The sequence below is a fragment of the Notolepis coatsorum genome (genome assembly GCF_963971535.1).
Source record: "Notolepis coatsorum genome assembly, chromosome: 1".
NCBI lineage: Eukaryota > Metazoa > Chordata > Actinopteri > Aulopiformes > Paralepididae > Notolepis > Notolepis coatsorum.
This window is the reverse complement of record NC_140165.1, coordinates 226485454-226499879: the sequence shown is the minus strand read 5'-3', so window position 1 is coordinate 226499879 and position 14426 is coordinate 226485454.

Sequence of the window (14426 nt, the reverse complement as noted above, 5' to 3'; positions counted from 1 at the left end):
GAATCATTGGGGGGGGTAGGGAGCCCAGAACGACATGAAGATAGGTTTGATGTTACCAAGCATAATGCGTCTTTTTCCCCAATTCTTAGAGAAGTAGTAGTAGTAGTTTTATTTTTTCAGTCATCATCACACACAGTACAATATACATATACATTTATCAATATTTGATTATTTACAGTGACTGAAAAGGTACAGACTGAAGCATAGTGCTTAGTGCCTGTCCTATATTTTTACCATTTTTTTTTTTTAATTTAGACTCCAAAACACTATTCTAAAGAAAAGGAAAAAAAGCAAGCAAAACAGTATTATTCACCCTTGTAGTTTTTAAAAATGTTGCTTTACAAAAAAATACTAAAATGTAGATTCCAAAACAGTATTCTAAAAGAAAAAAAACAAAAGTGTTATTCACCCTTGTAGTTTTCAAAAATAGCTTTACAAACCTTTTTCTTAAAAACCAAAATCGAATTACTCATTCTTAACTGTATATCCGCATTGTTCCACAAGTTAACCCCAATAATAGAAATACACCTCCTTTTAATCCCTTTCTTAGCTTTTTGAACAGTACATTTACAAATATCTCTCAAATCATATTTTCTTTCATGTGTTGAAAAAAACCTGTGCACCCCATCTGGGAGTAACTTTGCTTTAGCTCTGTACATTATTTGCATAGTTTTATAGTAAACCAAATCATTAAATTTCATAATATGAGAGCTTGAAATGAGAATAATGGGGGGGGGTTGGGGGCGCCCAGAACGACATGAAGATAGGTTTGATGTTACCAAGCATAATGCGTCTTGTTCCCCAATTCTTAGAGAAGGATGTTGATAAATATTTTTCTATGTTTGAAAATGTGGCAGCCACTCTTCACTGGCCTAATGATCACTGCACAGCATGTTTATGCATCACTTTGTCCAAATAACCAAGATTACAGTGTGGTTAAAGCTGCTATTCTCAGAGCATACGAGTTGGTGCCGGAGGCATATTACAAAGCATTCAGAAAAAAAACAATTCACAGACCTACGTGGAATTTGCTTATGAGAAGGAGTTATTTGACCGGTGGTGTGCGTCGGAGAAAGTTGACAATTTAGCAAAGATGCAAGATCTCATTCTTCTTGAGGAATGTAAAGCTTATTGTTTGCCTGACAGCATTGCAATGTATAACAATGAGCAGAAAGTGACTAAGTGTTCGGCAGCGGCAGTTCTCGCTGATGAGTTTGTATTAACACAAAATGTTCTTCGATAAGCATAACTATCACATGCGTAATGGAGAGGGCAAGCCCATAGTCCCTGATAGCGGTGATATTGCCGAGTGGAGAGAAAGGGGTGAAGAGAGACCTTTGTGAGTGTTTCCACTGTGGAAAGAGAGGCCATATAAAGGATAATTGTTATGCCCTTCACAATGATAACCGTCTTAGTAAACAGATGTCGTTGGTCGTGACACCCACTTCTCTGACTAAAGGTATGAAAACCTATTTAGCATTCATCAGTAAAGGGTTGGTATTAGGGATGTCCGATATTATTCATCAGTAAAGGGTTGGTATTTAGGGATGTCCGATATTATCGGCCGATATTGGCATACAAATGTGATGTCGGAAAATATCGGTATCGGTTTTCAAATATTATAATTTTTTTTTAACATTTATTTAACCTTTATTTACCCAGGCAAGCAAGTACGAACAAATTATAATTTTATTTATTGTCAAAGTATGCATAATGTTGTGTTAATTACACGACAAGAGATATGTAATGTTAATTACCTGAAATTATTCAGTTTTTTTGGGGGGGGGGGGGGGGGGGACCCTGCATTGGCTGCATATATCGGTATCTGTTGATATCGGTATCGGAAATTAAGAGTTGGACAATATCGGTATATCGGTATCGGTAAAAAAGCCAATATCAAGCATCCCTAGTTGGTATCTGATACGATGGGAGTAGGTGAAACACAGTTTGCAGCAAGAGAACGGAATGGAAGAGGCAGAGACGGCAGGATACGTGTAAACAGACTTTACTGACACGACAGTACGTTACCAACGAGAACAAAAACGGTAAAGCCGAGCAGGCGCTAGAGGACGACTGAGGCTACGTTTAGACGAGCGCTTTGTGAACAGAAACCGCAAAAGTCGTTTTGCGGTTTCACTTTTAATTTTACGTTTAGACGAGCGTTTTGGGGTGGAATTCTCCGTGCAGACGACGCTGTAACGACGGAGCCTCGCTGTCACACGATTGGCGCATATGTCACATGACGTGCTGTGAAGACCCGCCCTACTCTGCCTCTGATTCGCAGACTGTGGATGGGGAATGTGATTGGACCAAACCAGAGTCACTCACAGACAGTGGGTCCACTCACGCCGCGGGACAGATTATTGTGTATTTAACCCTTTCACTGCCACACGACAGCCGGTTGTGTGATAGTAAAGGGTTAACCTTCTGTCGTGTGGCAGTGAAAGGGTTAAAAGTACTGCCAATGTAGCCTTCAGGTGATCTCTGTTGATATGGTCAGACATACTTGCTTTGTTTACGTCTCGGCTACTGGCGCATACCTGCTACCTGTGACGTAAGCAGTACGCGCAACCAGAGCCGTGACAACCCTTTCGTCATCGTTTTAACAGATTTATACGGTTTTGACAGTTTAGACGAGAGCGCAAAGCTTTTGCGTTTCTAGGAATTCCACCCTGGAAGGTAGTCTCACTTTTTTGCGGTTTCACCCCGTAAAAACGCTGTTTCCGTATAAACGAAAGGCACATCCGAAAAAATATTTTTGCGGATTCACCTGCTAGCGTTTCCGTCTAAACGGGGCCTGAGTTGTAAAACACGGAAAAATAAACAATAACAAAACAAAAGACTAAGTACTCACAAGCGCAAATTACAAACAGCAAGGCACGGGGGAACACAGGAGAGACGGCGAGCAGGATGACACTGAGGACTAGAAGGATACTGAGACAATGACGCCACAAGGAAGTCAGTAACAAGCAGACCTTAAATACTACCACTGATTGTAACGACTGACAGCTAGCGAGGCCAGGCAATAATGCAAACAGGCCAAATCTGATAAACACACTAGGAATACACCAACTAGACATAGAAAACATAATCAACATAACAACCAGACAGGGAGACAACATCACACACACACAGGGATGGCCCAAGATAACAAATAGTTAGATATTAGTTCTATTACTTGGAACCAAAACAAGATGGCCGCCTGTACCATCAGGCTAGTCTGGCCACTAGAGGGTAGGAGACCAATGTTAGGCAGAGAGCCAATGTTGGATGGAGTGCATTGCCCAAATTTAGGTGGAGAGCACTGCCCAATGTTCCCATCCTGCCCTGTCCCGCCAGGACCGGGCCTAGGATCGTGACAGGTATCCTTGTCCAAGGAGGGTAGGAATGTTCCTGTGACTATATTGAGGGACACTGCTCCGTCTCAGTCATTTATCCGTAGGAATGTGCTGCCCTTCGATAACAGTTCTAAGGTAGACGCTGGGATAATGGTCAGATCTTTTGGTATGCATGTCATGAAAGTTCCGCTGCATACTATTCATCTCTAGAGTCTGAACTGGTGTCAGGATCTATGGAGTTTCATTAATCCTTGGGAATGATCTGCAGGAGGAAAGGTGCTGGTGAAGCCAGAAGTCACCTGTATTTCACCAAAGTCGGTTGTTGTTGACTAGGGATGCCCCCTGAAACCCGATTCTAAACGGGAACCAGTACTAAATTACTGATATCCATAGTCTAGGAGAGGATTAGCTACGGAGCTAACAGAGTGTACCATCATATCTGCGACGCAACGGTGGCAGCAACACTGGAAACGGAGTAACGTTAACATTATGTCGAGTTCATACTACACTATATGTATGAACTCGACATAACGTTAACGTTACTCCGTTTCCATGAAGTGTTTAATTAGCAGCAATCTGTTGTTGAAAATGTAACGTTAAAAATATCTGTGTATAGCACCGGAAACCGGAAACGCGAGGACAGGAAGCCGTCATGAAATCATTGTAGTCTTTTAGTCTTATTAACAAAAATATTTTAACAAAATAAAAAGCAGCAGCACTATTGGATAACTGAGTCATGTTTGCTATGTATTTCTTTCTTTAGGGGAGTAGGACATTGTTTCACAGTTTTAGCATTGTTTTATAGATGGCTAGGTTAAACATGAGACAATTCAAACTGATGTATAAGGAAATTATGTTCACAAGGTACAGGGATGAGGAAGGGACTTGATATTCACGGGTGTTTACATTTTTATTTTGTTTTCTATTTTCTTTCTTTCATGTTTTACATATATATTTTTGTTTTGCATATATATATATTTTTTTTTCTTTTTTATGTTTTAAAATAGTACACTCATTTGAGTAGTGGAAAAGGGGTAGGATTAAATAAGTGTATACTTCTTCCTACTCCTTTTCGAACATGTAGATTGAGTTGTTTTGATTTTGTTATTGTTTGTTTGTATTCATTGCATGTTCGAAATAAAAATAAAAAACACAGGTTTTTGTTTTTAACACTTTGATTGCCCAAGGTTAATTCCTTTTTACCTCCTTGAATGCCCAGGGCCACTTCAATGTTAACGTTAATATCGCCTAATCTATGTTTTAAATTATGGCTATGTGTCTAATCTTCCCGTCGATCATCAAAGACTCATTTTCCAGTCAACATTGTCGTAGCAGATTTTTTTTTATCGCTTCATTTCCGTTTTCTAGCATTTTGAAAATCACTAGTTTTCACGGAAAAAATAACACATTCCATGATAATCGCCTTTTACTGGAATATTCTAGAACGTTGTCATTGTTCTGCCTATTTATGAATAGTTTTCAAATAAACGCCAGATTATCGATAGTATGTGTGCGCATGCACGCTCGTGCCGCGAGTTGAAAATCGATTATCCTAGTTACTGACCGCTCGCAGAGCCAAACAGCAATATCACATAATCACATAAAAGCTTATATCTCTGTGAAAACGAGTCTGATTATCCTAATACTGGTAACATAGATTCCTTACCTGAGATCAGATGGTATCCAAATGGATTATTCCAATTCCTGATCGCCATTCGAAAAAATCGATATTTTTATTGATTCACCGTGTATACTGTAAAAACACATAATCTCCGCTGCTCTGAGGCTCACTAGTGGAGTTGATCGACCCTGGCTGCAGAAGTGAGAAGTAAAATGTGGAGTCAGGGATTTTTTTTCTCATTCATTTTCAGAGTTCAATCCAAAAGGGTGAATTACCATCTGGGAGACGATAGGGGGCGCTTTTTTCCACATCTGAGCGCCTGAAGTGGTTGGATTTCCAACGGTAGACTTGGTTGATGAAATATGATTTCAGATCGCTAATATAAAAAAAAACGAGAACATTTAACAGATTGGTCGCCAAAAAACGCTTTCCAGCGTTATTGCCCGCCATGCGTTGACCGCCAACATCTGTACAGCGTTTTTGAGATCAATATTTCATTTTTTCGCCATGGCATTCATAATTCATCCACCCACCCCCGGTGCTGCAGCGGGACCCTAAATGGGACTGCAACGGCTCAATACCGCCGCCTGGTGGATGGTCGGGCGAGTTACACTCTCGCCAAAACCGGATGTTGTCATCGGTGCGTTGAGGAAATTCCTCCGGCAATCACATCTCGCTACGGGACTCCTGACAAACACTATAGTACATTTGGATCGCTGCCATAACGCAATAATCCATATGATTTTGGCGTTTATTGCGCCATACAAACCGGAAATGGATCTAGGCGATCGACGTTGAATAATTGGGATCTTTCTCCTCCAGTATCATTGGCGCACGGTAAGAGAACAGTAACGTTATTTTCAACCCGATTGTGATTTCCTTGTTTGCAAACAGTCTGATCAATATTTCCACCCATACTACATAAAGCCGTTACTGATGATCAAGGAATTACGACCCCCCCCCTTTCCTCCACGCATGATGAAGCATAATGTATAACAATCATATACATTTGAATTTTTTAATATAGCGTGTATGGGAAAGAAACGCCAATCGATAATCGATCATATGCGTCAGGGCCTATAACTACTGTTTTTGGAATTACAGCAGAAAAGATTAAAAACATACTTATATTCTAGAAGGTATTAACACAACAATGTATGAATGAAAAAGTATAACGTTCCCACATCCTGAACGATAGATAATCGATGTTGAATGGGCCATAGTAATGTCAATATAGCAATACAATTTAAAAAGTTATAGCCCTGCAAAGAAGGTAAACATCTCCACAGGCTTTTAACGGTGGCAGAGAGTACCCAGAAGTGTTCTTATCGTGTGCAGTTACGCGGGCCATGGCTAGTAAGGCCCTTGTTGAGGAGAAAGAGGAGGCGGATTTGTTTGACACAATTGTATCCATCAATAAAGCGGTGCCCGAATGTCTTGACCATGTGTGGTATATTATCTAAAATAAAACATGATTTTCCCCTATTCTACACTACTGGACGATGTTTGCTGTAAGTGGTAAAAAGGAAGTCTTCAGTTGTATTTTTATATCTCCCCAAAAACATATTGCAAAAGGTTAAAAGCATGCTAAATATTCAACAGATTATCTTAGGAAAAGTAACTAATCATTACAAATGGATATGCTAGATAATATCAAATAGAATAAAATATAATATTGGAGGATACTGAAGTGGGCACAAGAGACCAATGGAGCAAAACTGTAGTTGAGTTAGACAGGCACACTGGTCACTTTAGCTGATAAGGTAACTTAGAGCAGATACTAAAACGGATTATGAAACCACTTTAAATCAGGTTCTGTCAGCTTGACCTCGACAGAGTGTGATGGATAAGTTAGGTTGCCATAGGAACTACTGGGAAGAGGGGTTTATGACCAGCCTCAAACGAGACTCTAAAAAACAGACTCGCTGCTAAAAGCCACATGTAGATTTTCCCTCCATTTTTGGGAGACAAAGAGAGGCTGAATATTGGATCAAACACTGGCATACCCACTAAAAAACATTAATAAAATAGGAGAACCATATCATTGTTAAAGAAATAAGATTCTAGTTAATTTAGAACTAATATTTAAGACTATTACTACCGGGAAAACCAAGTTAAACAAAATTGTGTTTAGAACTTAAAACAGACTGCAAAAGTAGTTTAGCCTATACCTAGAAAAAGGACAAATAAAGTAAGCAATAGATTGGAATATTCAAATACTTTTTATATTAAATGAAGGACTCAATTGGGATAAAATATGTTTAAAACGTACTAGGAACATTGTGTAAAGACTGATCTAGAAGGTTTAGATAAACTAGAGAGTAATATCTAGGTTTCAAGATACCAAAAAATAGACAAAACCATATTTAAAGCATCCTGTCAAACTTATATGGCTTAAATTCCAACGGACGAAACCCTCCTCTGGGACATTCAAATCAACCCCTAGGTGGTGTTATCTTGAAACCAGAGACCCAAAATGGCCGCCGACTAGAATTATATTGGCCAAGAGCAAACCAAGCCTTCTAGCCCCTGCGTCATCCGAGAGGTGGGGCTTAGGTTTTTTAAACAGCGAACCCGCCGAGACAAAAAGGACAGATGAAACGGACCAGAGACGAATGGACCACGGTGAAACGAGAGAAACCATACCCCTCATTGAAGTGGACGCTGGCATACGGAGGCTTTTAGCGCTCCGCATGGCTGGCACTGAGTGTGTTAACCTCTTGCACCCGTGCGGTCCATCGGCAGACCATAAATGACATCACGTCATAAATCAATCTCTCCAGACTGTTTGACAAAGGCATCGTTTTATTTTTCAAACGTATTCAAGTATAAACATAACGATGTCACAACAGCATTTATAATGTATATTATCATCAATATGTTAGTTTACCAATAGGTTAAAGTGTTATTAGATAGATTTTCGTTTTGGTGTTATTTAGTTCGCGATAGTCACCATTTTGGAAAATAATTTATGTCGGGAATTGTAATATTTTTTGTGTAGAGGACAGCGAGAGCTTTCGATCAGTGTTGGACTTTTTCCGAACGACATTTCCCAAGGGCCTCTATGGGGTTTCAAGCTAATTACTTCTGTATGCATTTTTTTTTTATCTGTCATGGTTTTACTTTATTTCACCTTTCTGTGAGTGACAGCTGTCTATTTTTGCTTTATTTCACCTTTCTGTGAGGGATAGCTGTCAATCCCTGGTCCCTGTGGTTAATTGCCTCATGGGTCGGCAGGTGTGTGGGCTTGATTGCACCTGATCCAGTGCAGCTGTGCTTATGGCCATGCCTTGAGTCTATTTAAGTTTGGATCTTGCAGTGTCAACTGCTAATTCATTTCCTAGTGTTGGCTGTCCTTTTGGTCACGCTCATTATATTGAAGTGTAGTCTGATCTCTGATTCAGAATTGAGCTTTATGGTAGTGTGGCATTTCGTGTCAAATTAATTGAGTTAAAGCTATATGCTCCAACTTTGTGTCTTGGGGAATGAATGTGTCTTTGTATTAGGTCATCGTGTGTGTGTGAGTTTTTATGGTCACTGATTAGGATCTTTGAGTACTCTGATGTGCCAGAGAGAGAGAGAATGCCAAGGGAACTAGGATTTTGCATGTATTCTGCTACATGATTATACATGTACCCCAGTTAGGACAGCCGAAACACGTCCAATCTTTCGCCGTCGACTAAAGACGCACTTCTTCAACCATTATCTGAATTAAAAAAAAAAAAAAAAAAACCTAACCCTAACTAACCATACTGTCATGCACTTGTCCTAATAAACTAACCTACACTGTAGCACTCAACACTTTGATGAACATTGTTACTCAGCTGATAGAGTTGTGCCCTTCCTGATGGCTTGTCGTACAGAACTTGTAAGTCGCTTTGGATAAAAGCGTCAGCTAAATGACTAAATGTAAATGTAAATGTACTGTAGAATGTCTCTGCTATAATTTCCATGATTATACATGTCATATTCCAACAGTAGTCATTCTTATTTTAGGCTACTCACGTGATTCTACACATAAACTCCCTTAGTGGAGGTTTATTGTTTCACTTTTTTCAATATAAACAACTTTATTAGGAGGTGCCCTTGTGGCTTTACCTTTATACTATACCTCTTTATTGAGAGTAGTTTATTTTCTTAATTACCCACTTTGAGTTTTCTGTTGTTTAATTTTCCCCCTCCTAAAATATGTGCGTAAGCAGTCTAGTGGTTGTCCGTTTCACGGATAACTTTAAGGGCGCGTTCACACCTACTCTGTTTGGTCCACTTTAAGTGGACCATGGTCCCTTTAAGTGGACCATGGTCCCTTTAGATCGATAGTCCGTTTGGTTTGTACAGGTGTGAACGCAAACCGAACTATAATGAGGACCAAACAACCGAACCATGGTCCTCTTGAAAAGTTGGGACTCGGTTTGTTTCAATCGAACTATAGTACCTAATCCAGGAAGCAAAGTAGCCTACTCCTCTCTAGACTGGCGCCGCACGCGGACAGTCTCTCTCTTCCTCCCTCTCTCTCTCTCCTCTCTAGACGCAGTCTCTCTCTTCCTCTCTCTCTATAGACTCGCGCCGCGCGCACCCCCCAACTTTCTCCTGCGTGAGGAGGACATTCGCGGACATTCTCTCAGATAAAGAAAAATTTGAAAAAACATTTGGTCCACCAGAAAGTCCGGACTATCCACGGAAAGTCCGGACTATCCCTGGACTTTCAGATGTGAACACACCCTAAGAGTCCCTGTTATCTGCTCATGACCCACACACACACAGCCCTCACAGAATGAATTAGCCATGACTAGGTCAGCGGATAACACTCGAACAAGCACTAGCTGTGCAGCGTCAAGGATTGCTTTCACATGAGGAAGCTATCGTACAATTACAACAACAACAAGCCCTCATGGTGCAACAGCATGGGGAGATGTATGAAGGATTGCGCAAGATGGATAGTTCCATGCGTGATTTGGCTGACAGCATAGCCAATGCACAATTATCTCACCAGAGCCCACCTAATGTTTCTCAAGCACTACTCACAGGCCCCCGGTCATTACCTTGTGAGGCTAAAGTACAGCTCCCCTTACGCTTTAACACATTCAGTGCCAGCCATGCAGGGGCGCTAAAGGGCTCTGTATGCCAGCGTCCACTTCAATGATATAGCTCTCATATTTGCAAACGCATAAACTATGTCTTAAATTATGGCTATGTGTCTAATCTGGCCGTCGCTTATCAATGACTTGTTTGCAGTCAACATTGTCGAAACGGATTGTTTTTTAATCGGTTCATTTCCGTTTTATACCATTTTGAAAAACTTGTTTTTTGAAAGTTTCAGGAAAATATAAAGATTCTGTGATAAACGCCCTTTACTGGAATATTCTGGAATACAAATCAAATCAAATCAAATTTATTTATAGGGCCCGACAACACACGTTAATGTCCCCATGGGCCGTACAGGTCTTCTTTAAACAAGTCAAGAAGACAACATAACAATAAGTCAAGAACAGAACAAGAACACCATAAGGTCCAAACATTTTTAGATGAATGCAAATAAATGAAAGAATGAAAGAATGCAAGCACTCCCAGACATACCCCACGCGAAGGTAAGGAAAAACTAACTAAAACCTAACAATAGGGAAAAAAGCTCCACAGGCAGTGTGGAGGAGAGAAACCTTAGAAGGGCCATTCAAGGGGGGATCTCCCTTCTTAGATGTTGGTGATAGTAGTGTTGCAGACGGACAGTTGGTAAGCATGCACTCATGTGTGTGGTGAAACACAGATGAGTGCATGCAATAGCAACTGTACATTTTGAAAAATTAACAATAGAGCTAATAGCGATAGCAACTGAACATTTTGAAAGATCAAAGACAGAGCCGACAGCGGATCCACCCGAGGCACAGGGGCATATACACAACAAACTGTCATTTTTCGGCCTATTTATGAATCGTTTTCAAATAAACGCTAGATCATCGATAGTATATGTGTACTTATGCACGCTATATAAGCAGGCTGAAAAATCTAATCTCTTATTTCCTGATCGCACACACACACATGGCACACGCTGATTATAGGTGAAAAATTTTCTGATTATCCTAAGACTGGTCAAATAGATTCCTTACCTCAGATGAGATGTTCTCCAAAAAGATTATTCCAATTCCTGATCGCCATTCCAAAGTGTATTGATCCAACGCTGGATACTGGAAATATGTATTCCACGCTGTTTTGGGGCTCGAAAATGAATCTGAGCCTCTCTGGTGGCTTTCCCGAGAAGTAAGATGAGGATGCTGGATTTCCCCCCCTCCCCATGTGTTTCGTTTCAATCCATTCCAAAGGGATGCAGTACCACAGGGAGACGATAGGGGGCGGTATTTTCACAATGGAGCTCAGAGAGAGTTTGCAGCACTAACGTGAGACTAGATTGATGAAATATGAATTCAAATTGCTAATAAAAAAAAGCAAGATTTATCGTCGCTGGCACTCAACGGTCGGCATGAACTAACGATAAATCTCGTCCCTGGCACTCAATGTGTTAAAAGACTTTACCTGCTTCATTGTGTTAAACCCACGTTCACAATCTGCTGATGACGCTGGGATAGACATAACAAGGTCCATCAGGTGGAGGACATCAGGGCACAGCTCTCCGTGCATCTTGTTGACATCAGACCAGGTCAGAGATTCAAGATTGTTTATTGTCATATGCAGTTAAAACGACAGTTTGCCATACAATGAAAATCTTACTTTGCTAGTCCACCCTTCACAAAAAATCACACGGTACTTAACTTAAACATATTTAAATACAAGCGAGTGCTAGAAAATAAGATAAAATAGATAAAAATATATATACAATACAACAAGGCACAGTGAGTTACATTGCACGTCATGTGAATGGAGGTAACAGTGGGTCATAGCAGCAGTTAAAAGTGTCTTTAGTGATTCATAGTTCATAGTAGAAGGTGTGTGTGGAGGGGGGGGAGTGCTAGGCATTCAAGAGTCTGATGGCCTGTGGGTAGAAACTGTTTGTCAGGGGGCTTTCACACTCAGCCTTTTGTATCGAATCACCGTCCCGGAGCACGGGGGGCAGTGTTCTCACTCACCCCTTTTGGGGTGCGAGACGGCGCTGAATCGTTTCACCCCCTGCTGAACGGGATCAGCTGGCAGAGGTGGTCTCGGGGTCGGTCCCGGGAGAACGGGGGGTGTGGTCGACCAGTAGATCGCTCAAAACGCTCAAAAGCGGACTCTACAACAGGGGTTCCCAAACATTTCAGGCCAGGGCCCAGAAAATAAGGCGTCAGAGAGCCGCGGCCCAATGCACATCGTCAGGCTTTTCTTTTTTTTCTTTTTGCCAGGCGACCGATTTTTTAAGCCAAATATCACTTCAATCCTATTAAGTTAGTTCAAGTTAGTTATTCATTTATATGTGCTATTTATGAGAGGGCTAACTTGTTGCAAAATAATAATGATAATAATAATAGCCTCATTAAAATACTATTGTTGCTTCGGTTGTTTTCAGCGTTTTATGTGCATAATCTGTTATTTAGTTTGAAATGTTCGTTGAAATAAGTAGATTTTTCGTTTTTGTTTATTTAAGTTAATATAAAACCATATTTTAGAATACAATAGAATAGAATTTTAGAATACAACTAGAAACACTGTCCTGGCCTGCTTCTAAGTTCAGTGACCTGACAAAAATAAATAATAATAAAAAAAAATAAAAACATTTTTTTTTTATCATCTCGCGGCCCACCCGTGGCTGCTCGCGGCCCACCTTTGGGTCGCGACCCCGACTTTGGGAACCACTGCTCTACAACACCATCCATTCGTGATAAAATGGGGTGGGTTATATTGACATGGCTTGACAACAGAGGTTCAAATATAACTTCATATTTATTGGCAATTTGTTCATTTTATATCAACATCCAGAGTCCGCAGTCGTGTTAAGACATTCCCGTTTACATTTTCGGTCGACCAGTAGATCAATGACATTCAATATAATCGATGCGAGCAATGTTACTAGTATGTTGCATGTAGTAACGTTAGCGTTAGCCGTTAGCTTAGCGTTATTGTTAACCCTGCAAAACGATCAAAAGCGGACTCTACAACAGAGTTCCATTCGTGAGAAAAGGGGGGTGGGTTATATTGACGAGGCTTGACAACAGAGGTTCAAATATAACTTCATATTTATTAGTTATTTGTTTCTTTATATCAACATCCATTCTCCAGTCTCCGTGTTAACACACTTCCTGTGTTTACATTTCGAGCGTGACATCATCGACTACGGCAAGCTTACAAGCTCAAAACGCAAACCGTAAACAAAACCCAGAGCGCACCCAGACTAAAGTGTGTACACAAACTAGAGGGGGGAGAGGGGGGGAGTTCGAATCAGATCTCGGAACGGGCAGAACGGAACGAAATAGAAACGAATAGGGTGAGTGAGAAAAGGCCCTCAGTCTCGTAGTTCTGGCTTTCAGACTCCTATATCGCCTGTCTGATGGCAGGAGGTTGAAGAGTCTGTGTTGGGGGTGTGTGCTGTCCTTAACACTTTCGCGACCACTGGGGCCCGTCTAATATAATGGTTGAGGACCAGCTTTTGTAAACAAACCTGTGGCTTTTTGTAGAGCTAAATCGATACTTTATAGTATTGCTATCTGTCCAAAAAAAAATGCCATCAATAGGTTGTAATTTTATAGCGCCGTGAATATAAGCTTTATAGCGGATTTGGGCTAGTATATTTTCTGGAAAGCTAGATAAATAGCTGCTAACGTTATATCCAATGGCATTTCCGTTTTACAGATGCTACAGAAATAACTAAAACTGCATATGATCTGGACTGTCCCAAAGCATGTATGCATGAAAGGGGGGGGGGGGAGGCGGGGGACGTTGTTTATTATTATTGATTACCAATAACAGTGTTCGTCTAACTAGCCACATACGCTGATCGTATCGTATCATAGCAAGATCTGATCGGGCTGTAATTTAGAATCCGGCTACTAAAAATGTCCATTGGAAAAAAAATAAATAAAGTGATCCGTTCGCCCACAGGGCACATTGCAGTAGCGCGATAGCGCCCCTAAGAGGATCTGGCCGGTATTGCATATTGTAGAATTCATAGAGTATTGAAAATCTGCAGTGCCGATCGGCGACCTTGAACAGGTTATTAAAATGGAATAAAAGCAATAACAACTTGCCACAGCTTTATACGTGATTCTGTCCACATCGCATGGATTCGAAGCACGTATAAATACGTGGTTCGTCCCCAATGTGTTAATGATGTTGTGTGCTCTCCTGGTGGCCCTGGTAGAGTAAATGTCCTGTAGTGAAGGCTTGGCAGCATTTCATTTTCCGCGTAGATCTTTGTCTTCAGTATTACCCACTGGTCAGGGATGTTCTCAACGCAGACACCATTGGAGTTCAGGACTGGTTGAAAATGAGCGCAGAGGACATCGACTTCTGTCTCCCCAAAATCTGGGTCAGGGAATACATTT